We start from the raw sequence: 24628 nt of genomic DNA, 5'->3' as shown, positions 1-24628 counted from the left end.
GAGCAGCCCTGAACCTCATGGCCTGAAACCCAGTTGACCAGACTTATCAGGAACATGTTGACTAAGTCCAAGGGAACTGTGAGTAAACATCTGAACTCTGCTATCCCTGACTTGCCCCTGCATATGCAGATATAGGATGGAGAATGCACATCCTGTGTTGGTATGGTAGCCAGAAAGTAATTCTTCTGGATAGCACTTTGTGGGACGCTCTTCTGCTCTAAACTAGGAGATACAGCATAGATTTGGAAAGCTCGCTCAAAAGTTTACCAGATGAATTTAAAATTTGATATGCCATAAGAATTATCTTTTGTGAAACTCCCACTTTTTGCCTAGAAACCCAGATGATATCGGCAAATGAGAACCACACAGCCTGCTTCTTTGTCCATGCTTACTGTGCTGTCATAGATTTACTTAATCTTTGGTTTTCTCCCTTACACTGCCAGCTACGAAGGTCCCTTTTCTGTTTATCCCAGAGATGCTTGCATTCTGCCGCTGTAGGCTCCTAACAGTCTTCTGAAAGTGTATTCCAGGTGTTCATCAAGTATTTTTTCACATTCTTTTTGATCCTCCTTCCTTTCAGCTTCATATAAGTCTTTGGCCTTGAGCATATTATTCTATGGAAAATGCTGCCTTTTGGTATCTTAGTGAAGCCTGCTAGATGTTTGAATGTTTCTTTTTCTATCATATTTACCCTTTCCCTCCTTTCTTGTATAGTACTTTTCTCACAGGACAAGCAGGATGGTAGTTCTCACATATGGGGTGACATCATCAGAATGGAGCCCAATCACAGAACACTTTTGTCAAAGTTTCTAGAACTTTGACTGGCACCTACTGGGCATGCCCAGCATGGCACTAACCCTGCATCCAGCAGGGATCCCCCTTCAGTCTCTTTTTTTCCGCGCAGCAGTAGCTACGCGGGTTAAGGAGCTCTCTAGAGATTCCTGACAGGAATTTCCTCACAGAGTTTATTTCCAAAATTTCAAAATAATTCCGCCCCATAGGGGTCCCCCTATTGATTCCGTAGTCCGCGGTCGTAAGGTAAGGCTTTACCTTCATTTGCAGTTGATTCCCGTCAAGTTTTCCCTTCGGGGCCTACTGGCCATTGACTACACTGAGGCTTAATTTTTGTTGAGGCCATGGCGCCGGGTTTTCGTCGGTGCCCCGATTGTCCTCGGACAATATCCATCACAGACCCGCATAGGGTCTGTTTGTTGTGTTTGGGGTCGGATCAAACACAACACAAAGGGAATGGTTAATAAAACGGAAAATGTCATAATGCCTCTATATCGCTCCATGGTGAGACCGCACCTTGAATACTGTGTACAAGTTTGGTCGCCGCATCTCAAAAAAGATATAATTTGCGATGGAGAAGGTACAGAGAAGGGCGACCAAAATGATAAGGGGAATGGAACAGCTCCTCTATGAGGAAAGACTAAAGAGGTTAGGACTTTTCAGCTTGGAGAAGAGACGGCTGAGGAGGGATATGATAGAGGTGTTGAAAGTCATGAGAGGTCTAGAACGGGTAGGTAGAACGGGTAGATGTGAATCGGTTATTTACTCTTTTAGATAATAGAAAGACTAGGGGGCACTTCATGAAGTTAGCATGTGGCACATTTAAAACTAATTGGAGAACGTTCTTTTTCACTCAACGCACAATTAAACTCTGGAATTTGTTGCCAGAGGATGTGGTTAGTGCAGTTAGTGTAGCTGTATTTAAAAAAGGATTGGATGAGTTCTTGGAGGAGAAGTCCATTACCTGCTATTAATTAAGTTGACTTAGAAAATAGCCACTGCTATTACTAGCAACAGTAACATGAAATGGACTTAGTTTTTGGGTGCCAGATTCTTATGGCCTGGATTGGCTACTGTTGGAAACAGGATACTGGGCTTTATGGACCCTTGGTCTGACCCAGTATGGCATGTTCTTGTGTTCTTATGTCTTAACTTGCACAAAATGTGCCCAAATGACACCGAAGGGCCGTAAGGCCCACTCAGAAAAGATGAAGTTTCTTTTTCAGTCAAAGCCACCGACTCCATCGAGCGCTTCGACATCATCTGAGCTGGTGCCATCGACCTCTCGCCAGCAGCAGGACACCGGTGCTGTCCACACCGGTGCTGTCCACCCGGCGCCAGACATCGACGTCTTCCTCTTCGGCTCCGGAGAAGGACTGAGGAGAACATCGTGAAAAGCATCGACACCATCATCGGAAGGCTCAGTCCGCTGATCCAGGCAAGCCCTCTGCATCGGTGTCGACAGAGCCACAGTCAAAGAAATCCCATCCAGAGAAGGCCCCATCCTCCTCTGCGACTGGGTCACCGAGGCATTCCCCTCCTTCATTGGTGCCGGGAGCCGCAACTCCACTTTCACCGGTGGACCCTTCGGCTACGCCAGTGCTGCCTCCTACTCCGGAACTGGGGTTCTATGCCCCAGGCTTCCGTGAGGAATTGGATCTGATGATCCAAGAGGCCATCGGAAAGGCACTGCAGAGCTTCCAGCCTCCATCGACGCCGGCACCGATGCCAGCCCCAGTCGCCGACCCGATTCCCACAGCACTCGCACCGCTACTCGGCAGGCTGGATGCGTTGATCAGTGCCCTTCCACCGGTGGAACCGAGGATTCCGGTATGTCCAATGCCGTCCACCCCGATTCATTTGTCATCGAACGATGAGAAAACATCGACGCCGGAACCTATGCCCAGGCCGTCTGGGATCTTGCCACCGACTCGCCCATCGTTGTCACCGATACCTCAATCGGTGCCTCCATCGATGCCATCGGTGCCTCCATCGATGCCGTCGGTGCCTTGGCCTGATCCTTCAGGAATAGCACCATTACTTCCCTCTGGAAATCCTATGGGAGCAGGTGATCAGCCTTACGATCCTTGGACCGATGATTCTTCCCAGGATTCTGATGATCTACCTTCAGAACCATCTCCCCCTGAGGAGAGAAGACATTCTCCCCTGGAGGACCTGTCCATTATTAATTTTATAAAGGAAATGTCTGAAGCCATACCATTCCAACTTCAGACGGAAGAGGACTCCAGACACAAGATGCTGGAAGTGCTCCAATTCTTAGATGCACCCAAGGATATCATGTCCATACCTGTTCATGAAGTCTTCCTGGACTTGCTGAAGAGGAATTGGGAGCACCCAGGCTCTGTACCGCCAGTGAATCGAAAAACAGATGCCACCTACCTGGTAGAGACAGCCCCTGGTTTCCAAAAACCACAGCTGGATCACCATTCTGTGGTTGTAGAGTCAGCCCAGAAAAAGGCACGATGTTCTAGGCCTCATTCTTCCATACCTCCAGGGAAAGAACAGAGGTCCCTGGATGCATTTGGCCGTCGTGTATTCCATGGCTCAATGCTTATTTCTCGCATTGCTTCCTACCAATTATACATGACCCAGTATAACAGCCAGATCCAGGAATTTTCTGAGTCTTTACCTGACCAGCTTCATGATCAACTCAATACCCTGGCTCAGAAGGGTCTAGATGCTGGCAAGCATGAGGGCCGCGCTGCCTATGACATTTTTGACACTGTTTCTAGGGTGTTCGCAGTGGGGATTAGTGCACGAAGATGGGCCTGGTTGAAGTCCTCTGACTTAAGACCAGAAGTACAGGACCGGTTGGCTGACCTGCCTTGTGCTGGAGATAATCTTTTTGGGGACAAAATCCAGTAGACCATAGCACAGCTCAAGGACCACCACGAGACGCTACGCCAGCTTTTGTTGGTGCCTTCTGATTTCCCGTCCACCTCTAAAATGACATTCCAAAGAGACTCTAAGCGGCCATCCTTCAAGCCACGGAGATATTATCTTCCTGCTACTCGAGGTCGCCCCTCCAGACCTTACCAGAAAGGTCAGGCCAGACAATCCAGGCCTCAGAAAACTCAGCCAGCTCCTCCACCGGGCCCAGCTGCTGGATTTTGACTCCTCGCTGGAGAGCATAAGCCAACCTCCTCTCCCATCCATACCCGTCGGCGGTCGGTTGTGCCACTTCACCAACATATGGCACATGATCGCTTCAGATCAGTGGGTACTCGCTGTACTGACTCAAGGTTACCACCTCTTTAATAAAGACTCTAGACTTGTACTGTGTCTGACGTCAGCTGAGCCCTCGCCTCTCGACGGTGAGGCTCATGGGGCTCCTCCCCATGGGTGGTACCATCTCTCACCTCGGCCCAGGGCCCACACACCCACTAATCCTAACAATAACAGGCTGAAATGGGACTTCGGGTAGTTGATGATGAACCCTAGCGACTCCAACACCCGGATGGTCAAGCACATGGACCTGATGGCCCCTGCCTTTTCCAGATAATGGAAAATATGTACCCCAGCCTGTGCAGGTATGCTGCCATCATGGCCAGGCATCCTGTCTGTACCAGCATACTCTCCACCTCGGCTGAAGTGGGGATCATCCGACCACTCCTCTCTTCTGGAGGAGGAGGTTTCAACCCTCCTGAGGTCCCAGGCGATAGAACCAGTGCCCCTCTCCCAGCAGGGGCAGGGGTTCTATTCCTGCTATTTCTTCATTCCAAAAAAGTCAGGAGGCATTCTTCCAATCCTGGGCCTGTGTGCCTTAAACAAGTATCTACAAAAGGAAAAGTTCAGGATGGTAACCTTGGGCTCTCTACTTCCTCTTCTGCAAAGAGGAGATTGGCTTTGCTCTCTAGATCTTCAGGACGCGTACACACACATCTCGATCACTCTGTCTCACCGCAAATTCCTTCGCTTCCTAGTTGGCCCCCAGCACTTCCAGTACCGGGTACTGCCCTTCGGCCTAGCACCTTTATTCCCCTTTTGCAAAAAGGGGACTGGCTGTGCTCCCTCAGTCTGAAGGATGCGTACATCCATATCGAGATCTTCCCTAGTCACCAGAAGTATTTGTGATGGGAAAACAGCACTTCCAGTATCATGAGTTGCAGTTTGGGTTCGATCAGCCCCAGGTGTCTTTACAAAATGCCTGGCCGTGATGGCAGCATACCTGCACAGGCTGGGGTACATATTTTCCATTATCTGGAAAAGGCAGGGGCCATCAGGTCCATGTGCTTGACCATCCAGGTGTTGGAGTCGCTAGGGTTCATCATCAACTACCCGAAGTCCCATTTCAGCCTGTCATTGTTAGGATTAGTGGGTGTGTGGGCCCTGGGCCGAGGTGAGAGATGGTACCACCCATGGGGAGGAGCCCCATGAGCCTCACCGTCGGGAGGCGAGGGCTCAGCTTACGTCAGACACAGTACAAGTCTAGAGTCTTTATTAAAGAGAAATAGCAACACTACCCAAGGTGCGGGGGGTGCCAGAGAAAGTCTCTCAAACACTGAGGTACCACTGGTCAGTGGAATGGGGAATACCCAAGGAGGGTACCTCAGAATAGATGGTAATGGTCCGCAGAGCAGGGTACACCAATGAAGTCCTCTATAGAGATGGTAATGGTCCGCAGAGCGGGGTATACCAGAGGTCCTCAGTAGAGATGGTAATGGTCCACAGAGCGGGGTACACCAGAGAGGTCCTCAGTAGAGGTGGTAATAGTCCGCAGAGCGGGGTACACCAGAGAGGTCCTCAGTAGAGATGGTAATGGTCCACAGAGTGGGGTACACCAGAAATTTCCTCAGTAGAGATGGTAATGGTCCGCAGAGCGGGGTACACCGGAGAGGTCCTCAGTAGAGAAGGTAGTGGTCCGCAAAGCAGAGTACTCACGGCTGGAGTAGCGATGGTTCCAGGAAAGCCCTGATTCCAGGAAGAGTCCTGACGAAGGAGAGGCCCCCGAGGAGCGGGTACCCAGGATGTCTCACGCCACAGAAGTAGAAGCTGGAACAAAGGGTCCTTCAGTGAGCAAAGCGGAATTAGCAAGAGGGAACTCGTTGCCAAGTTGTAGGTACAGGGCCAGCCGGCTTAAATGTGCAGGATGATTGACGACATCCGGAGGGGATGCCCCCGAGGTTCCCGCTATGACATGCTTAAGACTGGCCCATGTGCGCGTGCACGCGCCTAAGTGACTCCGAAGTCAAGATGGCGGTCGGCGGTGTCTCTGCTGCTCTGGGAGACCTGGGAGCGGTAGACAGGCCGACGATGGCTGGCTGAGGCCGCAAGTCTTCCCAATGGAGTCGGGATGAGAAAGAAAGAGGTGAGCAACAGCGGTTGCAGCCATCTGCGACCGACGGGCGTAACAGTCACCTCAAATAGGCTTTATTGGAGCCCTGCTAGGCACGGCTCAGGCCAAGGCCTTCCTGCCTCGTCAAAAGGCCATCATCCTGTTGCAACTGTTGCTGCCCGACGGCTTCACTCCGCCTACCTTTCTTTTTCTGCGACTCCTCCTGCAACTTGTGGATGTCTGGCTGCCGCGGCATCTGCCCGCCGTCCTCTCCGGCGTCCCCGGACCGGCTTGGGCGCTGCCTCCCTCCATGCTCCTCAGGTACCTTAGGGCGTTTGCGCCGCACGGCCCTCATTCTTATTTCCTCTTTGGCGCGAACCTCAGGGACGTCCCCCTGTGATGACGTCTCACTGCCCAGATATTTAAGCCTACTGTTTATTGCTAGCCATTGAGATAGCAAGGGATTTCCTATGGATGGTATTCGCTCTCCGTACCCAGCTTCTCTGCCTCCAACTTCTATTGGACTCTTTTCTGCTAACGGGGTACCCGCTCCTCGGGGGCCTCTCTGCTTCTTTCAGGTTGCTATCAGGAACCAGTACTCGCTCCTCGAGGGCCCATGTTCCCTGACTCGCTGCCTGTGTCCATCTCCTCTTCTACTTGGAAGAATTCGCTATAGACACCATCTGTGAGTACTACTACCATCTACTCCTCAGAGCTGTTTCCCTGGAACCAGGTACTCTCTCCTCGAGGGCCTGCCTCCGTTCCAGCGTCAGTACCATCTCCTACGTGGAACTGCTGCGTGAGTACTTGCCAACGAGTCTCTGCTCCCAGGGATCTGGTACTCGCTCTTCGAGGGCCAGCTTTCCCTATCTCAGGGCTTTTCGATACTGGGGAATCTGTGAATGTCTTATTGTACTCATTCTCTCAGTTCTTTTCACTACAGCACTACTATCGAAGGAACCGTTGTTCCAGCGCCCTGAGGAATACTAGCTCAGCCGGGCTCCATCTTCTACTCACTACAGCCACCTCTGGTGGCTTCACAAACTGTCTAAATAAAGATATTATTTGTGTTTTTGTGTCCAGAGCTGAGCCTGACCTGTGGCCCCTCACGGGACTTCCCCCCGTGGGAGTGGTCAGCTGCCACAGTGTCCAAGGGTCCACCCAAACCTTTCAAAACATAACACATCCTCATGACCATCATGGCAGAAATTCAGCAGAGCCAGCAGGTATCAGCCTGACGCATATTGATTGTTGGGCCATATGGCTGTAACCCTCCTTGTCACTCCCTTGGAGCGATTGTACATGCATAAAGTCCAGTGGTCCCCGAGGTCACAGTGGTGCCAAGCCATGTAGAACCTGCAGGATTGCATCCAAGTCACCTCACCCCTCTGGGACTCTTTGTCCTGGTGGCGGGTACTTTCGAATCTGGAAAGGGGGATCTCCTTCCAAAGTCTTCCTATCCAAATTGTCCTACCCATGTAGATGAGCTCAGTACCCAGGGTGTCTGGTCTACCCAGGAACGCTGTTGTCAAATCTGTTTCTTGGAGCTCTGGCAATCAGATATACACTATAGGCTTTCAGAGATCGGCTGTCCAACAAAGATTTCCTGATTGACACTGACAAACAAGTGGTGATATGGTGTATCAACAAGCAGGGAAGTACGGGTCCTACCTCCTGTGTCAGGAAGCGGTCCAGATCTGGTTATGGGCCCTGTCCCACGGGATGGTGCTCAGGGCTACGTACCTGGCCGGAGTGAAGAATGTCTTAGCGGACAGACTGAGTCATGCCTTCAGACCCACGAGTGGTCTCTGGACCAAGGAGTTGCAGATTGGATCTTCTGCCTCTGGGGGAGCTTGGACGTGGATTTCTTCATGTCCCCTTGCAACAGGAAGGTACTTGGTTCTGCTCTCTGTACAGGACAGATGACAAACCAGCCTCAGATGCCCTTGCCCGGCATTAGGGCAAGGGTCTTCTGTATGTGTATCCTCTGGTTTTCTGACTGGCAAAAACTGTATTGAAGCTTTGCGAGGACAAGGGGACTATGATTCTCATAACTTCTTATTGGCTGAGACCTGGTTTCCACTCCTACGGGAGTTGTCCATTCGGAGGCTGATCAGTCTGGGGACTTCCCCAGATCTCATCATGCATGATCAAGGCAGGTTGAGCAATCCCAACTTCTAGGCCCTGTCACTCACAGCCTAGATGTTGAGAGGTTAGTTTTGCCACCACTTGATCTTTCAGAAGATGTGTCTTAGGTCCTGGTGGCTTCTAGAAAGCCTTCCACTAGAAAGTAATATGGACTGGTGGAGGAGGTTTTCTTTGTGGTGTAAGCAGAAGGTCCTAGATCCATTCTTCTGCCCCACACACAAATTGCTTGATTACCTTCTACACTAACGAAATCTGAATCGAAGACCAACTACATTAGAGTTCATCTGAGTGCAATTGGAGCATACCATCATGGTGTGGTGTTATAATTAGTGAGGTTTGGGTGGACCCTTGGACACTGTGGCAGCTGACCACGCCCACGGGGGGGAAGTCCCGTGAGGGGCCACAGGTCAGGCTCAGCTTAGAACACACAAACACAGAGATTGATCTTTTATTAGACAATGTGGTGAAGCCACCAGAGGTGGCAATAGTGAGCAGCAGAAGTAGCCCAGCTGGGCTAGTATCCATCATGCGCTGGAACAGCGACTCCTCCAGTAGCAGTGCTGTAGTGGAAAGAACTGAGAATAATGAGTACAGTGGAATATGCACAAAGCTTCAGTATGGAGAACCCCAGGATAGGGAAAGCAGGCCCTCGAGGAGCGAGTACCTGATCCCTGAGAGCTGAGAAGCTTGAAGGTAATGTACTCACACAGCAGATCCACGTAGGAGATGGCACTAGGGCTGGAACGGAGGCAGGCCCTCGAGGAGCGAGTAGCTAGTTCCAGGGAACAGCTCTGAGGTGAAGATGGTAGTACTCACTGGTGTTGAAGATAGCGAATCCTTCCAGGCAGAAGAGAAGGTAGGAGCAGGCAACGAGATAGGGAACATGGGCCCTCGAGGAGCAAGTACGGTTTCTTGATAGCGACTTGAAAAGCAAATGAGGCCCCCGAGGAGCGGGTACCCCGTTAGCATTAAGAGTCCAATGGAAGATTGGAGAGGCAGAGTAGCTGGGTATGGAGAGCGAATCCCATCCGTAAGAATCTCCCTTGCTAACTCAAAGGCTAGCAAACATCGTAGGCTTTAAATATCCGGGCAGCGTGACGTCATCACAGGGGGACGCCCCTGAGGTTCGCGCCAAGTAGGAAATAAGAGTGAGGGCCGCACGGTGCGCGCGCCCTAAGTTCCAGTGGAGCATGGCGAGAGGCAGCGCCCAAGCCGGTCCGGGGATGCTGGAGAGGATGGCAGGCAAACGCCGCAGCAGCCAGGCGTTCATCCATAGCGAGAGGAGGTGCAAAGAGAGAAAGGTAGGCGGAGTGAAGCCGTCGGGAAGGGACGGTTGCAACATGTGGATGGTATGCCCATCTCTGTACAGCCAAAGTTGTACGATTCATGGGGACCTGCTTCAGTTGAAGCCTCCCCTAAGGCCTCTCGCTGTGTCTTGGTACCTCAGTGTGGTTTTAGCTCAGCTGATGAAAGCTCGTTTTGAGCCACTGCGCTCCTGTGACCTGAAGTACCTTACCTGGTAGGTCATATTATTGGTGGAGGTCACCTCAGCATGCAGGGTCAGGGAGCTCCAGGCCTTAGTGACTTATCCACCTTACATTAAGTTTTATCATGACAGGGTGGTTTTGCGTATGCACCGTAAGTTTCGCCTAAGGTGGTGATGTACTTCCATCTTAACCAGTCCATCGTCCTGCCAAAATTCTTTCCCAGGCCCCATTCGCACCAAAGTGAACAAGCTCTGCACAGTTTGGACTGCAAGAGAGCCTTAGCCTTCTATCTGGAGCGGACAGAAGCTCATAGATAGTCCACCCAATTTTTGTTTCTTTTGATAGAAATAGGTTGGGTACTGCTATTGCCAAACATACACTATCAAATTGGCTAGCAGACTGCATCTCTTTCTGTTATGCCCAGGTGGAACTGCATCTTGGGGGCCATGTCAAGGCTCATGCTGTTCGAGTCTTAGCAGTGTCAGTGGCCACTTGTGAACAGTTCTTGTGGTGGAAATCTCAAGACTGCAATGTGGAGTTCTCTGCACACATTCATATCTCACTATTGTTTGGATAGGGATAGCCGATGCAACAGTAGGTTTGGCCAATCTGTCCTTCAGAACTTGTTTAAGGTGTAGAACCCAACACTCTCCCGCTTAGGGCCCATTGTTTGGGTTCACGCTGTCTTCTCCTCTGTTAGCATTGTTGTTGTTCCCGTTGGCACCTGGTTTGGGTGTCTGTTGGTTGCTTTTTCATGGGGGGGGGAGCCTGTAGCTAGGGATTCACCCATGTGTGAGGACTACCATCCTGCTTGTCTTCAGAGAAAGCAGAGTTGCTTACCTGTAACAGGTGTTCCCTGTACGTACCTGGATCAGTCCAGACAGTGGGTTATGTCCCCAATCCAGCAGATGGAGTCAGCACAAGCTTTGAGGGGGCGTATCCATATATACTACTACCCCCTCTGCAGGAGTTCAGTATCTTCTGACTCCAGCAGATGCGAGTAGGGGAATCAGGCTTCTCCTCCATTTTACTTCTTTCTCCAAGGACAGCAGGTTGTTAATTCTCACAAAATCACCCACTACCCCACTGACAGCCCGATCCAGTAAAGTCCGTGGGAGAGCGGACTAACGCCCGCTCTCCCGGCGCGCGCACCGGCCCCTCGCCGGTGCGCGCGATCCAGTATTTAAATTAGGCGACGCGGTGCAAACGAGGAAAAGGAGGCGCTAGGGACACTAGCGCGTCCCTAGCGCCTCCTTTTGGCCTGGAGCGGCGGCTGTCAGCGGGTTTGACAGCCGACGCTCAATTTTGCCGGCGTCGGTTCTCGAGCCCGCTGACAGCCACGGGCTCGGAAACCGGACGCCGGCAAAATTGAGCGTCCGGTTTTCGACCCGACAGCCGCGGGCCGAATTCAAAATTTTTTATTTTTTTTTTTACTTTTTTATACTTTTGGGGACCTCCGACTTAATATCGCTATGATATTAAGTCGGAGGGTGCACAGAAAAGCAGTTTTTACTGCTTTTCTGTGCACTTCCCTGGCGCCGGAAGAAATTAGCACCGACCTTTGGGCGGCGCTAATTTCTTAGAGTAAAATGTGCGGCTTGGCTGCACATTTTACTTACTGGATCGCTCGGGAATACCTAATAGGGCCATCAACATGCATTTGCATGTTGAGGGCGCTATTAGGTGCCGCGGGTGGGCCGCGTGTTTTCCTCCCCTTACTGAATAAGGGGTAAGGGAAAACACGCGTCCAGAGCAGGGTGACAGTGCGCTCCGACGGAGCACACTTTACTGGATCGACCTGTGAGTTGGGTTTCTTCTTTATTTGGTTTTCTTCTTAATTCTGTGTTATGAGACTGGAGAGGGATCCCGCATGGACGTATGGTATAGGGCACACTGGACATGTTCAGTATGGCAAGTCAAAGTTCTAGAAACTTTTTGACATAATTTTTCCATGTCGGGGCTCCATCTGATGATGTCACCCATGCGTGAGGTGACATCCTGCTGTATTCTGAGAACACCTGTTACAGGTAAGCAACTTTGCTCTCTTCCAATTCTTATCATTTCTCTTTCACTTTCTCTATCCTTTCAGCTATCTACTCTGTTGCAGATTTTAATATTGTTCAAAAACAGGCACACTGTACCTTCCCTTCTTGCCTTTCCAGTGTCACATATAAAGACATTAAAGAAGAATGGGCTTAGCTTACCTCTGTAGCACCTCGTGCTTACTTTTCCTTCACTAAAGTAGACCCCATTGATTACCATTCTCTGAGTGCTGTGTTAACCAACTTCTTACCCAATTCATAATTTTCTTAACGTCCAGACAGATGAATCCAGAACCAGTGGGTTATGCACCTCTATCAGGAGATGGAGACAGAGCAAACTGACATCACAGTATATATACTCCTGCAGTGACATCAGCCTGCCAGTATTCTCCATCTCCAGCAGATCGTGGACATGCATTTTCCTATTGGGGATTGCTTCAAATTTAGAGAAGAATTAATTGGAGATTTGAATTGCCCGCTCTCCTGCAGTGTCACCTAATACTCCCTCCCTCAGTTGAGAATTCCTGAGGTGATTTCCGTGGTCCCTCAAATGAGTGCCTTCGTCCGGTAGCTGGTTATAGGCTATTGTGGACTTAGCTGATTAAGCAGCTGAAAGGCAGCAGGTGCAGGAAGCCGAGCGTGACAGTGACACTATATGCCCTCTCCCCCCGCAGCTGGAGACTGTCTCCCTACTCAGCCGTACAGTGGTACATTTAAACAGGTACTTTTGAAAAAAAAAAGCTCGAAACAGAGAGTGGAGGAGTTAGTTTAGGACTTCCTCCAGTTTCCGTGCTCGGCGCACCGTCCCAATGTGCGTTCCTGCTTCCATGGGAGTTAGGGAAACTGGGCAGCCTGGTGGGTTAGACCCTACTGTTAGTTTTCTTTTTGTGCAGGCCGTGGTGGTGTTTTCATGTGCTTTATCTTCTACACATTCAGCTGCCCTCTATGGGATCATAAGTGCGTGCAAGTGCGTCCTGCTTGCATCCAAATTGTGCACGCAGCCTGTGCGCACACTCACGCATATCAGTTGTGCATCAAGGTTGTAGTGGTGATAGTGCGCTTAGCATTTTGGTGCACAAACTTGGGATGCCTCTGTGCTGCCTGTCATATTAGGGCATCTTAACCTAGAGTGCACTCTAACTTATGCCATCACTGCTTAGAGGCTCAGAGGGAATTATCTTCATCTGATTTTACTAAGCCTGGGTCTTCCTAGCCTGATGATGGCCTAGTTAAGGATATGTCAGGAGGGTGCCTGACCTTGGAACTCCCTTGACTGGTTCCTCAGCAGGGGACAGTAGCTCAGTGGGCACCACAGAAGTGCCTCCTGTTTTTGACATGGATCCTTCTGCCTTCTCTTGGGTAGAATTTTTTCAAGGATTGCAATCCTTCCTTTAGGCGCAGTCCTCAGCACCATCCAATCCTGTCAGTTCAGATCCTCAGGTGGTGGCCCCCCCCTCTTCTGGTACCATGTTTAAGCACCGAAGTACACCTCAAGCTGCAGGTGTACCTGACAGGAATCTGGATGGCATTGATGATGAGGCAAATCCTGACTCCTTGGAGGATGGGGAAATCCCCCCAGGGCTGGAACCGTATACAACTATGTTGCGATTCTTTCATAGAGATGAATTACCAGCCCTGATCATAGAGATGAATTACCAGCCCTGATTTCCCAGACATTGAAGATGCTGGGAGTCCCTGAGGCAGATTCTATGTCTGAGCTAAAGAGAAATCCCATTTTGGTTACTTTGTGTAAAATCTCTTGTTCTTTTCCCTGTTATGGAGGCCATTCAAGAATTGATTGATCTTGAATGGGATGCCCTGAAGGCAAATTTTAAAGGGGGTTGGACCTTGGAAGGCCTGTACCCCTTGGATCTAGTGGTGACAGAGTGACTTCATTTTCCAAAAGTGATGCGCTTTTTTGTGCCATCTCTAAACAGACTACTATCCCTGTGGAGGGAGGAGCAAACTTGAAGGATGTTCATGATGGAAGGATTGAGGCCAAACTTAAGTAACCTCCAAAGCTAATCTTACAAAATTGCCTTTTAAAGGCTTGTTCTTGTTTGTGAGTGAATTCCTGGTTCCTCTGTTGCTGGAGGATAAGAAACAGCTACTGCGCCCCTTAGGTATGAGGGATTGTTTCAGGGGTTCCAGACAACCTTTCAGAAGACTCAGCCTTTTGGCAGGACTTGGTCTTTTCATCACAGGCAGTCCAAGTTAGGTGCGGGTTCGGGTAGTGGAATCTCCCGAGCCTACCAATGAAGGTTTGCCGACCCACCCCTGGGAACAGGAGATGGGGGGGGGGGGGGGGGGGGCACATCTCTCTCTTTTATCAGAAATGGGTCGAGATCACATTGGATCAGTGGGTCCTCAAAGTGATACAAGAAGGATTTGCGCTGGAATTTCACAGCGTTCCTCAGGACGGGTTCATGGTGTCTCCCTGCCACTCCACACAGAAGAAGCATGTGGTGGAGTGTACACTGTCAAGGCTCATCAGTCTGAGGGCTGTGGTTCTAGTACCCACGTATCAAGAAAATATGGGTCGATATTCCATTTATTTCATTGTACCCAAGAAGGAGGGCTCCTTTTGTCTCATCCTGGATCTCAAAGGGGTCAACCATTATTTGCGGGTGACTCACTTTCGCATGGAAACATTGTTCTCAGTGGCCGTTAAGTTGGGGGAATTTCTGACTTCCTTGGATCTGTCTGAGGCATACATCCATATTCCTATCTGATTGAAGCACCGTTTTCTGCTTTTTGCGGTGCTGGGGTGCCACTATCAGTTTTGGGCGCTGTGATTTGGTCTAGCTACCACTCCCAGAACCTTTTCCAAGGTTATGGTGGTAGTGGCGGCAGAACCGAGAAAGGATGGGATCCTTGTACATCCATATTTAGACGACTGGTTGATTCAGGCCAAGTCTCTGGAAGAGAGACTTCTGGTGACTCACAAGGTAATCTCCTTGTTACAGGAGCTTGGTTGGGTGGTGAACCAAGTGTTAGGATTAGTGGGAGTGAGGGTCCTGGGCCGAGGTGAGAGATGGTACCACCCACGGGGAGAAGCCCCATGAGCCTCACCGTCGGGAGGCGAGGTCTCAGCTTATGTCAGACACAGTACAAGTCTAGAGTCTTTATTAAAGAGAAAGAGCAGCACTTCCTGTGGAGCGGGGAGGTGCTAGAGAAAGTCTCTCAGTCACTGAGGTACCACTGGTCAGTGGAATGGGGGATACCCAAGGAGGGTACCTCAGAACAGATGGTAATGGTCCGCAGAGCGGGGTACACCGGAGAGGTCCTCAGTAGAAATGGTAATGGTCCACAGAGCAGGATACGCTGGAGAGGTCCTCAGTAGAGAAGTTAAAGGTCCGCAGAGTGGGGTACACTGATGAAGTCCTCTGTAGAGGTGATAATGATCCGCAGAGCGGGGTACACCAGAGAGGTCCTCAGTAGAAATAGTAATGGTCTGCAGAGCGGGATACACCGGAGAGTCCTCAGTAGAGAAGGTAATAGTCCGCAGAGCGGAGTACTCACGGTTGGAGTAGTGATGGTTCCAGGAAAGCCCCGGGGAACGCGGCAGGCAGAAGAACAAGGTGTTAGGCCCTCCGAGGAACGGTTAGCCAGAGATGAAGGAGAGGCCCCCAAGGAGCGGGAGCCCAGGACGTCTCAAGCCACGGAAGTAGAAGCTGGAACGAAGGGTCCTTCAGTGAGCGAAGCGGAATTAACAAGAGGGAACTAGTTGCCAAGTCATAGGTAGGTAGGGCCAGCCGGCTTAAATGTGCAGGAGGATTGACGTCATCCGGAGGGTACGCCCCCAAGATTCCCGCCATGACGTGCTTAAGACTGGCCCATGCGCGCGCGTGCATGCCTAAGTGATTCTGAAGGCAAGATGGCGTTTGGCGGCGTCTGTGCCGCCCTGGGAGGCCTGGGAGCGGTAGGCAGGCCGCCGATGGCTGGCTGAGGCCACATGTCTTCCCAATGGAGTTGGGGATGTGAAGAAAGAGGTGAGCAACAGCAGTCGCAGCTGTCTGCGACTGACGGACGTAACAGCACCCCCCTTCTTAGGGCCCCTTCCCAGGGGTTTTGGCTTTCTTGGATGAGAGGTATGGAATTGTTTGATCAACTCCTTGTCAAGAATATTGACTGCAGGCTCCCAGCTTTTTTCTTTGGGGACAAATCCTTCCCACGAAATCAGATATTCCCAACGCTTCCCGTGCTTTCTTACATCCAAGATGTCTCCAGCCTAATACGTTATATCCTCTTCTGAAGCCAGAGGTTAGGGTTCAGGAGGTTTCTTGGAGAATTCTGATAGGATGAGCAGTTTTATTAGCGAGATGTGGAAGGCATTATGAATCTTGAGTGATGTGGGTAGACAAAGACTGTAAGTGACCGGGCCCAGCTGGCGAAGTACCGGAAATGGCCCGATGTATCTGGGAGCGAAGCGGACTGAAGGTAGCTTTAGACGAATAAAGCGGGTGCTGAGCCACACCTTGTCTCCGGGGTTCAACTGGTGTGCTGCCCGATAATGGGCATCGTAGAACTTCTTTGATTTCCAGACAGCTTGCTGGAGAAGCCGTTTGGTGTGCTCCGAAAGTTGATCGAGTTCTTGTGCAGAGGCTTGTGCTGCTGGAGAAGGTACAGACAGAGGAATTGGAAGAGGAGGCAGAGGCTGGCATCCATACACTACTTGGAAGGGTGATGACCTGGTGGATGCAGACTGATGAGAGTTCAAGGTGAACTCGGCTCACGGCAAATAGTCAGACCATTCATTCTGCCGAGAGTTCACATATGCCCGCAGGAACTATTTCAGGGTGCGATTTGTCCATTGGCCTGCGGGTGATAGGCCAATGTGAGGTCGAGGGCAATGTCAAATTTTTTACTCAGTGATCTCCAAAACCTGGCCATGAATTGAACGCCCCGATCCGAAAGTATGTGTTTAGGGAGCCCGTGCAAGTGGAAGATGTAGCAAATAAATAGTTTAGCTAGCTTCGGGGCAGAAGGAAGACCAGGTAGTGTCACAAAGTGAGCCATCTTCGAAAATCGGTCCACGGTGACCCAAATAGTGTTATGGCCACTGGAAGAGGGTAGGTCCACAATGAAATCCGTGGCTATGTGTCTCCATGGCTCACTAGTTGCAGGAAGATTTGTAAGAGGCCCCAAGGATGGCCTGTCAGCGGCTTCTGACAGGCGCAAGTGGGACATGATTCCACATATGCTTGGGCATCCTTCTTCATGGTTGGCCCCCAATAGAACCTCTGGAGTGTGGAGAGTGTTCTAGCTTGTCCGGGATGACCTGAGAGTAAGGAATCATGCGCCCAGCGAAGGATTTTTTTACGAAGGGGTTGCGGGACCACCGTCTTCCCAGCTGGCACTGTGAGTGTGGTGGAGAGGAGTACTTTAGCCGGATCAATGATGTGCTGGGGGACATCTGGAACATCATCTGTGGTCAACGAACAAGAGAGGGTATCAGCTCGGACGTTCTTATTGGCTGGCCGGTATCAAAGTAAGAAATTGAACCAAGTAAAAAAAAGAGACCACAGGCTTGCCTGTGGTTAAGGAGTTGAGCATGGTGTTGGTACGCAAGGTTCTTGTGGTCAGTGTATACTGTTATTTGGTGCTGCGCTCTCTCGAGCCAGGGATGCCACTCTTCAAAGGCTAATTTGATCGCCAGCAATTCCTTGTCCCCAATTCCATAATTTTGCTTTGCTGGGGAGAAGCGTCGGGAGAAGAACGAGCATGGGTGCAAGGTGTGGTTAGAAGAATGCTGGCTGAGGACTGCACCGACACCGATGTCTGAGGCGTCTACTTCGACGAGGAAAGGTTGTCGGGGATCAGGATGGCGCAGGCATAGATCTTGCAAAAACGCCTCTTTAAGCTACTGGAAGGCAGAGACGGCCTCGGGTGACCACACAGAGGGATTGGCTCCTTTTCATGTCATAGCTGTGAGTGGGGCGGTTAAGGTCAAATAGTGATTGATGAATGACCTGTAATAATTGGTAAAGCCCAGAAATCTTCGGAGTGCTTTAAGAACCATGGGTTGGGGCCACTCCCAGATGCTCTTAGTCTTTTGTGGATCCATCTGGAACCCCTGGCTAGAGACCACATAGCCCAGAAAAGGGACGGACTCATGGCTTTCCACAAGGAGCCATCCTCATGGCTCCTTGTGGAAAGAACATTTCTCCAGCTTGGCATACAACTGATTGTCCCTTAAGTGTTGCAGAACGTGGGCGACGTCCTGCTGGTGGCTCTGGAGGTCCTGCGAGAAAACCAGGATGCCATCTAAATAGACCACGACACAACTGCAGAGCATGTCTCTGAAGATTTCGTTCATCATATTCTGGAACACTGCTGGAGTGTTGCAGAGGCCAAACGGCATGACCAGCTATTCAAAATGGCCGTTGCAGGTGTTAAATGCGGTTTTCTATTCATTGGCCTGGCGTATCCTGACCAAATTGTAAGCCCCTCTGAGGTCCAATCTGGTAAATATTTTGGCCCCCTGGAGTCTGTCAAAAAGTTCGGATATTAGTGGCAGGGGTAGCGATCCTTTTGTGTAATTTCATTTAAACCGCTGTAATCTATGCACGGCTGCAGGGAGCCATCCTTTTTCTCTACAAAAAAGAATCCTGCTCCCGCGGGAGATCTGGAAGGCCGAATGAAGCCTTTTTCCAAATTTTCTTGTATATACTTGGACATGACCTTCGTTTCAGTCAGTGAAAGTGGGTAGACTCTTCCTCGAGGAGGCTCAGAGTTGGACAGTAAATTTATTGCACAATCAAAAGAGTGATGAGGGGGTAGAGTATCTGTGGCTTTCTTTGAGAACACATCCTGGAAGGAGGAATACTGCACCGGAAGTCCTGGAATGGAGGATGTGGTAGCTAGGCAGGGCGTCGGTGACACGACCTCCAAACATTTTGTGTGGCAAGAGTCACCCCATTGGGACAATTGCAGAGTGCTCCAATCAAATTATGAAGTGTGTAGTTTCAGCCATGGTAGTCCGAGAACCACAGGATGTATAGCCTTGGCCAGTATCAGAAAGGAGATAGTCTCCGAGTGCAGAGATCCTGTGCGAAGTTGAATGGGAATCGTGGAGAAGCAACTTCACCTGGTAACGGTTCACCATGAATAGAGGAGAGTAGTAATGGCGTCGGCATATGGACGGTGGGAATCCGAAGGTGGTCCACGAGTTGACGGAGGATAAAATTTCCACCAGCTCCGGCGTCCACCAATGCCAGGGTGTGAAATTCCTGAGCGTCTGAATTAATGGAGATAGGCAGGGGTAACGGAGGAGAGGGTGCAGTCAGGCCTAGGAGAAGTTCTCCGGCAGATCCTAGGCCTGGGAGTTTCCCGGATGGAATGGACAGGAGGGTTCCACATGACCTGATTGTCCACAATAAATGCAGAGGCCAGACCCCTGGCAGCGATGCTTCTCCTTTTAGGATAGATGACTACGGCCCATTTGCATTGGTTCCTCATCCTCGGTGCCTAGAGTGGTAGCAGTCTGGGTAGATGACGTAGGGTGAGTGCATGGGGCACCAGAAGCCATCCTCATGGCTCCTCTGACCTCTTGGGACCGCTCACGCAGATGGCGGTTATTGCGACCGGCAAGGTCTATGAGGGAGTCCAAGGCCTCAGGGAGTTCTCTTCCAACTAGCTCGTCCTTGATTTGCGGACTCAGGCCTTCAAGGAATATGGCATGTAGGCAGCCCAGGTCCCAGTGCAACTCAGACGTGAGAGTCCTGAATTCGATGACATAATCAGTTAATGATCTGGAACCTTGTTGCAAATGTAGGAGCGTAGACCCAGAGATGGCCTTTCGACCTGGGTCATCAAATATGGAGTGATGGTATTTCTAGCTGTAATTTACTTGTTGTTCTAGTCATACGTTGCCTGCTGTCTCGATAGAACCTGCAGTTTCAGGACTATTCCATTCGGCTCCACCTGCCAATGGAAGTCTGCTCTCATTTCCAGTGGTGGTTGCAAGCAGATCATTTCAGAAACGGAGTTTCCCTGACATCATCGGACTGGTTAGTACTCACGACAGAGGCGAGCCTCCAAGATTGGGGAGCTCACTGTCAGGAACTAATGGCGCAAGGGCGCTGGAATACAGAGGAGTTGCTCTGGAACATCAATCGGCTGGAAGCCTGGGCAGTCTGGTTAGCGTGCTTGCAGTTCAGCTGTAGGATCGAGCGGTATGAATAATGTCAGACAACAGAACAATAATGGCTTACATCAGTTAGCAGAGAGGAACCAAGAACCAGCAAGTATCACAGGAGATAGACCAACTTATGGAATGGGCAGAAATGCATCTTCAGGAGATCTCAACCTCACACATTGCAGGAAAAAACAATGTAAGAGCAGACTTTCTCAGCAGTAGAGTCTGGACCCAGGAGAATGGGTATTGTCAGATGAGGCTTCCAGTTGATAGTGGATCGCTGGGGCCTTCCATTTCTAGACCTGCTGGCGACTTCATACAATGCAAAGGTTTCTCGATTCTTCAGTCGCAGGAGAGATCTGAAGTCCATGGGGATTGATGCTTTCATGCAGGTGTAGCCGGAAGGCAAGCTACTGTATGCATTTTCCCCGTGGCCCATGTTGGGAAGAATGGTTCAAAGGATCGAAGGCCACAACAAAACAATGCTTCTGGTGGCACTGGATTAACCCAGAAGATCATGTTATGCAGATCTGCGAAGACTCCTGGTAGAACCCCCCCTTTGTTTTCCGCCACAGAAGAACCTGTTGCAGCAGGGGATTGTCCTACATAAAGATCCATCTTGGTTTTGTCTTACGGTATGGCCCTTGAGAGGGCTCGCTTGTTGAAGTGTGGATATTCTACTGCAGTGAGTGCCACCTTGCTCCGAACACATAAATTTTCCACTTCCTTATTCTATGTAGGGGTTTAGTGAGTGTTTGAGGCTTGGTGTGAAGATTGAGGTGTTCTTCCTCATTCATTTAAGATCCCACTTATTTTGGATTTTTTGCAGGATGGGTTAAATAAAGGGTTGGCCCTTAATTCCTTGAAGGTACCAATATTTATTTATTTATCTATTTATTTATTTATTTATTTATTTATTTATTTAAGCATTTTATATACCGTCATTCCAAAAGAAGATCACAACGGTTTACAAACTCGACATTCATATTATAGGTCCACAAGACATTTAAAACAAATTAACTTGAGGGTTTATATAGTAAATTGTGCTACATAGATTCTGTTTCAATAGTCTTCATACATTAGTCAGAGAATTGTTTTAAGATACTTTATATCATTCATTCTTTGTTGTTCATTCTTCTAACATTGACTATGTTTTTTAATATTGTAGTTCTTTGCATATTGATATATTGTGTTAAATCATATGCATTTATGAAGAGCCAGGTTTTCAGCTCACATTTGAACCTCTTTCTTTCTGTTAGCAGATGCAACGATTCTGGTAGAGAATTCCATAGCTTGGGGCCTGCTACGGAAAACATTCTGTCTTTTATTTGCGTTAGGTGTGTACTTCCCGTTGTAGGTACAGATAATAGTCCTTTATTTTGTGATCTTAGTATTCGCTGTGGTGTGTATGGTTGGAGATTCACACCTATTAAGTAAGGGTTTCCATTGTAAATGATGTTAAAAATTAGTGTTAGTATTTTATAATGGATTCTGACTTGTACTGGTAGCCAGTGCAGAGCTATCAGTGAGGGGCTGATGTGGTCAAATTTCCTAGCCCACAATAGAAGCCTTGCAGAGGTATTTTGTAGAAACTAGTGGTTTTAGAAGTCCTGCTGAAAGGCCTAGTAATAGGGAGTTGCAGTAGTCGATATTTGAGAAAATTAGTGTTTGTAAAACAGTGCGGAAGTCCTGGAATGTTAGTAATGGTTTCAACCAATGTAATATTCTGAACTTAGAGTATCCTGTTTTAATTAATTTTATTTATGTGCTTTTTCATTGTGATGTTCTCATCGATCTGTATTCCTAGGTCTCATACTTGTTCAGAGGGTGTAATCTGAAAGTTACCTAGGTCTAGAGGTGGTGGTTTAACTCTGGAGAGATTTCTCTTTAGGCATACGATTTCAGTTTTATTTGTGTTTAGTGTTAGTTTAAGCTGTGTCTGTTCATGTGTATGTTGAGATTGTTGATGCTATATTTTCAATTGTTTTGGCAAAAGAAATGTAGAACTGTATGTTGTCTGTGTATAAGTTGATTCTAGTTTTGCTAGTAGTGTACACAAAGGAGGCATATAAATGTTGAAAAGTGTTGCTGAAAGAGCTGAACCCTGAGGGACACCTGTATCGATAGGGAATGTGTCAGAGGTGTGAGAAAAACTGGAATAGAAGGAACCATTTGAGGACGCTTCCTTCTATTCCAGTTTTTCTCATCTGATGACACAGCAGTGTCCACAGTGTTGAAGGCTGCTTTCTATTAGAACCAGGATATAAGATTTGTCACTGTCAAACCCCTGTAGTACAGGATCTATTAAAAATATGAGTAGAGTTTCTATTGAGTGATCTTTTCTGAATCTGAATTGATTTGGGTATAGAATATCGTTGTCTTCTAGGTGGTTTTCCAATTTACCTTTTGCAATAAAAGGTAAGTTGGATATTGGTCTGTAATTGTCCCAGTTATCAATTCTGCCAGTTTTATTTTTTGGGATTGGTTTGATCACAGCTTGTTTTGCCCTATAAGGGACCAATCCTAAGAGCGAGTGGTTGATTATGGTTGTGATAGTTGGAGTAATTACATTGTTTACTGTTTTCAGGGAACTCGCCAGAATAGGATCTAGTAGGTGGGTGGCTGGCTTAATTTTGGCAATGATTTGATTTATTTCCATTATAGTTGTTAGCGATCTCCTCCTGGAGAGGGAGGAGTTAGCAATCTGTAATAAATCTCCTCCTGGAGAGGGAGGAGTTAGCAGTCTGTTAACAATTCGCTGCTAGGAGTTAGCGATCTGCATAAGTCCGCTAGGGAGTTGGCAACCAGTTATGGATCACTCCGCCAAAGGAGAGGAACTAACAATTGTAATACTCCGCAGGCGGGGTTAATGATCTGTAGTGGGTTGGCTTCCCACAGAGTGGCAGTCTGGATAATACCACTCTAGTAGTGTAAGGAATGAACACTTAATGTAAATTGGTGAATCCTCGGGCCGATGGCAGATGATAGCGCCCCCAGGAGGATATCCTGAGAGGGACCACTGGCTAGGCTGGAGTATGGAGACAAACACAGATAGTTCTTTTATTAGAAAGGAAGTAGAACCACCAGAGGTGGCAGTAGTGAGCTGATGTGCCCGACAGGGCTGAAGTCCCTCAGATACTGGAATTGCAATCTCTGGGTTGCTGAGCTGTAGAGAGAGACTATAGGTAGTGAGTAGACAGGGTATGCTAGATACATAACCAGTAGTAGATGATACACTCACAATTGTAGATATCTGTAATGGCTTCTATGCAACAGAGAGTCTTCAGTTTATTCAGGAACAGGAGCCGTTGGCGAGTGCTGGTTCCTATATGCAGTCTGGAATGAGAACTCACAATATCTGTGTATGAGATGGCTTCTGGAATAGAAGAGAGTCTTTGGAGAGTTTTAGGAACATAGGCCCTCTTGGAGCGAGTACCGGTTTCTATCTGCAATCTGAAATAGTAGTGCACCAGATATAGGTATGCAATAGCTTCTGAGATAGAAGAGGGTTGAGAAGGGTTTTAGGAACATGGGCCCTCGTGGAGCAAGTACCGGTTCCTATCTGCAATCTGCAATAATGACTCATGATCTCTGTACCTGCGATAACGTCTTAGACCAGTGGTTCTCAACCCTGTCCTGGAGACCCCCCCAGCCAGTCGGGTTTTCAGGATATCCACAATGAATATGCATGAGAGAAAATTTGCATGTTATGGAGGCAGTGCATGCAAATTTTCTCTCATGCATATTCATTGTGGATATCCTGAAAACCCGACTGGCTGGGGGGGTCCCCAGGACAGGGTTGAGAACCACTGTCTTAGACAGAAGGGAGTCTTCAGAGATTAGGAACGTAGGCCCTCGTGCAGCGAGTACTGGTTCCTATCTGTAATAGAACGCACAATGTTCATGTCTGCGATGCTTCCAGGTAGTAAGGAGTCTTCTGAGCATTCAGGAACGTAGCCCTCAAGGAGCGAGTACCGGATCCCGTCTTAGCAATCTGAAATCAAGAAGAGAGAGCGGGGCCCCCGAGGAGCGGGTACCCCTTGGTAAGTTTGAGGAGGCAGAGCAGCGGAGAAAGAATTCCCCTTGCTAACTCGATTCATAGTTGCAAGCAAAGACCTTTTAAGTTGGAAGCGGATGACATCACTATGGGGGGACGCCCCCGAGGTTCGCACCCTTGCCGGTACAAACTCTGGAGCGCACACGCGCGCCCTTTCATCATCAGGAACATGGCGGTTCCACAGCGTCAGGCCAGCCCGGGATCCCAGGACGAACTGCGAAGAGAAGCCGCGGCAACATCTGTCCGTCAGACCCGAAGGGAGTCGCCACTAAGGTAGAGAGGGTGGAGCGAGGGCGAGAACAGGCATGAACGCAACAATAGTGACTATGTTGAAGTGTTCCATTTAGGCTGCTCATTCTTTTCTTCTGGTTCTTTAATTGGCGAGCAAGTGGAGAATTGTGTTTTTAACTTTTAATTTTATCTAACAATGAGGTGGCATATTCATTGCAGGCATTCTTTGAGAAGTTGTCATTACTTGAGATGGATGAAGATGGGTCCTTGATTAGGTGTTTTACGGTTTTGAAGAGTAATTTGTAATAAAATATTACCCCATGAATCCGTTTTGCATAGTAGTCTTTTTTTGCTTTATTGATGTCTTTGTGGTATTTTGCTAGGAAAGATCTGTATTTTCCTAGGGATTCTGTAGATGGGTATTTTCACCATTGT

The 24628-nt window shown here is 49.0% G+C and overlaps 1 protein-coding gene across 2 annotated transcripts in view; it reads left to right on the top strand.

Annotated features, from left to right (window-relative positions):
- The window catches only part of KATNAL2 (katanin catalytic subunit A1 like 2), a 296579-nt gene that overhangs the window by 54677 nt on the left and 217274 nt on the right, over nt 1-24628 (top strand). The gene's annotated exons all lie outside the window — the stretch shown is intronic.

Source organism: Rhinatrema bivittatum, chromosome 1 (assembly GCF_901001135.1).
Source record: "Rhinatrema bivittatum chromosome 1, aRhiBiv1.1, whole genome shotgun sequence".
NCBI classification, from domain to species: domain Eukaryota; kingdom Metazoa; phylum Chordata; class Amphibia; order Gymnophiona; family Rhinatrematidae; genus Rhinatrema; species Rhinatrema bivittatum.
This window is presented reverse-complemented; position numbering and strand designations above follow the sequence as displayed.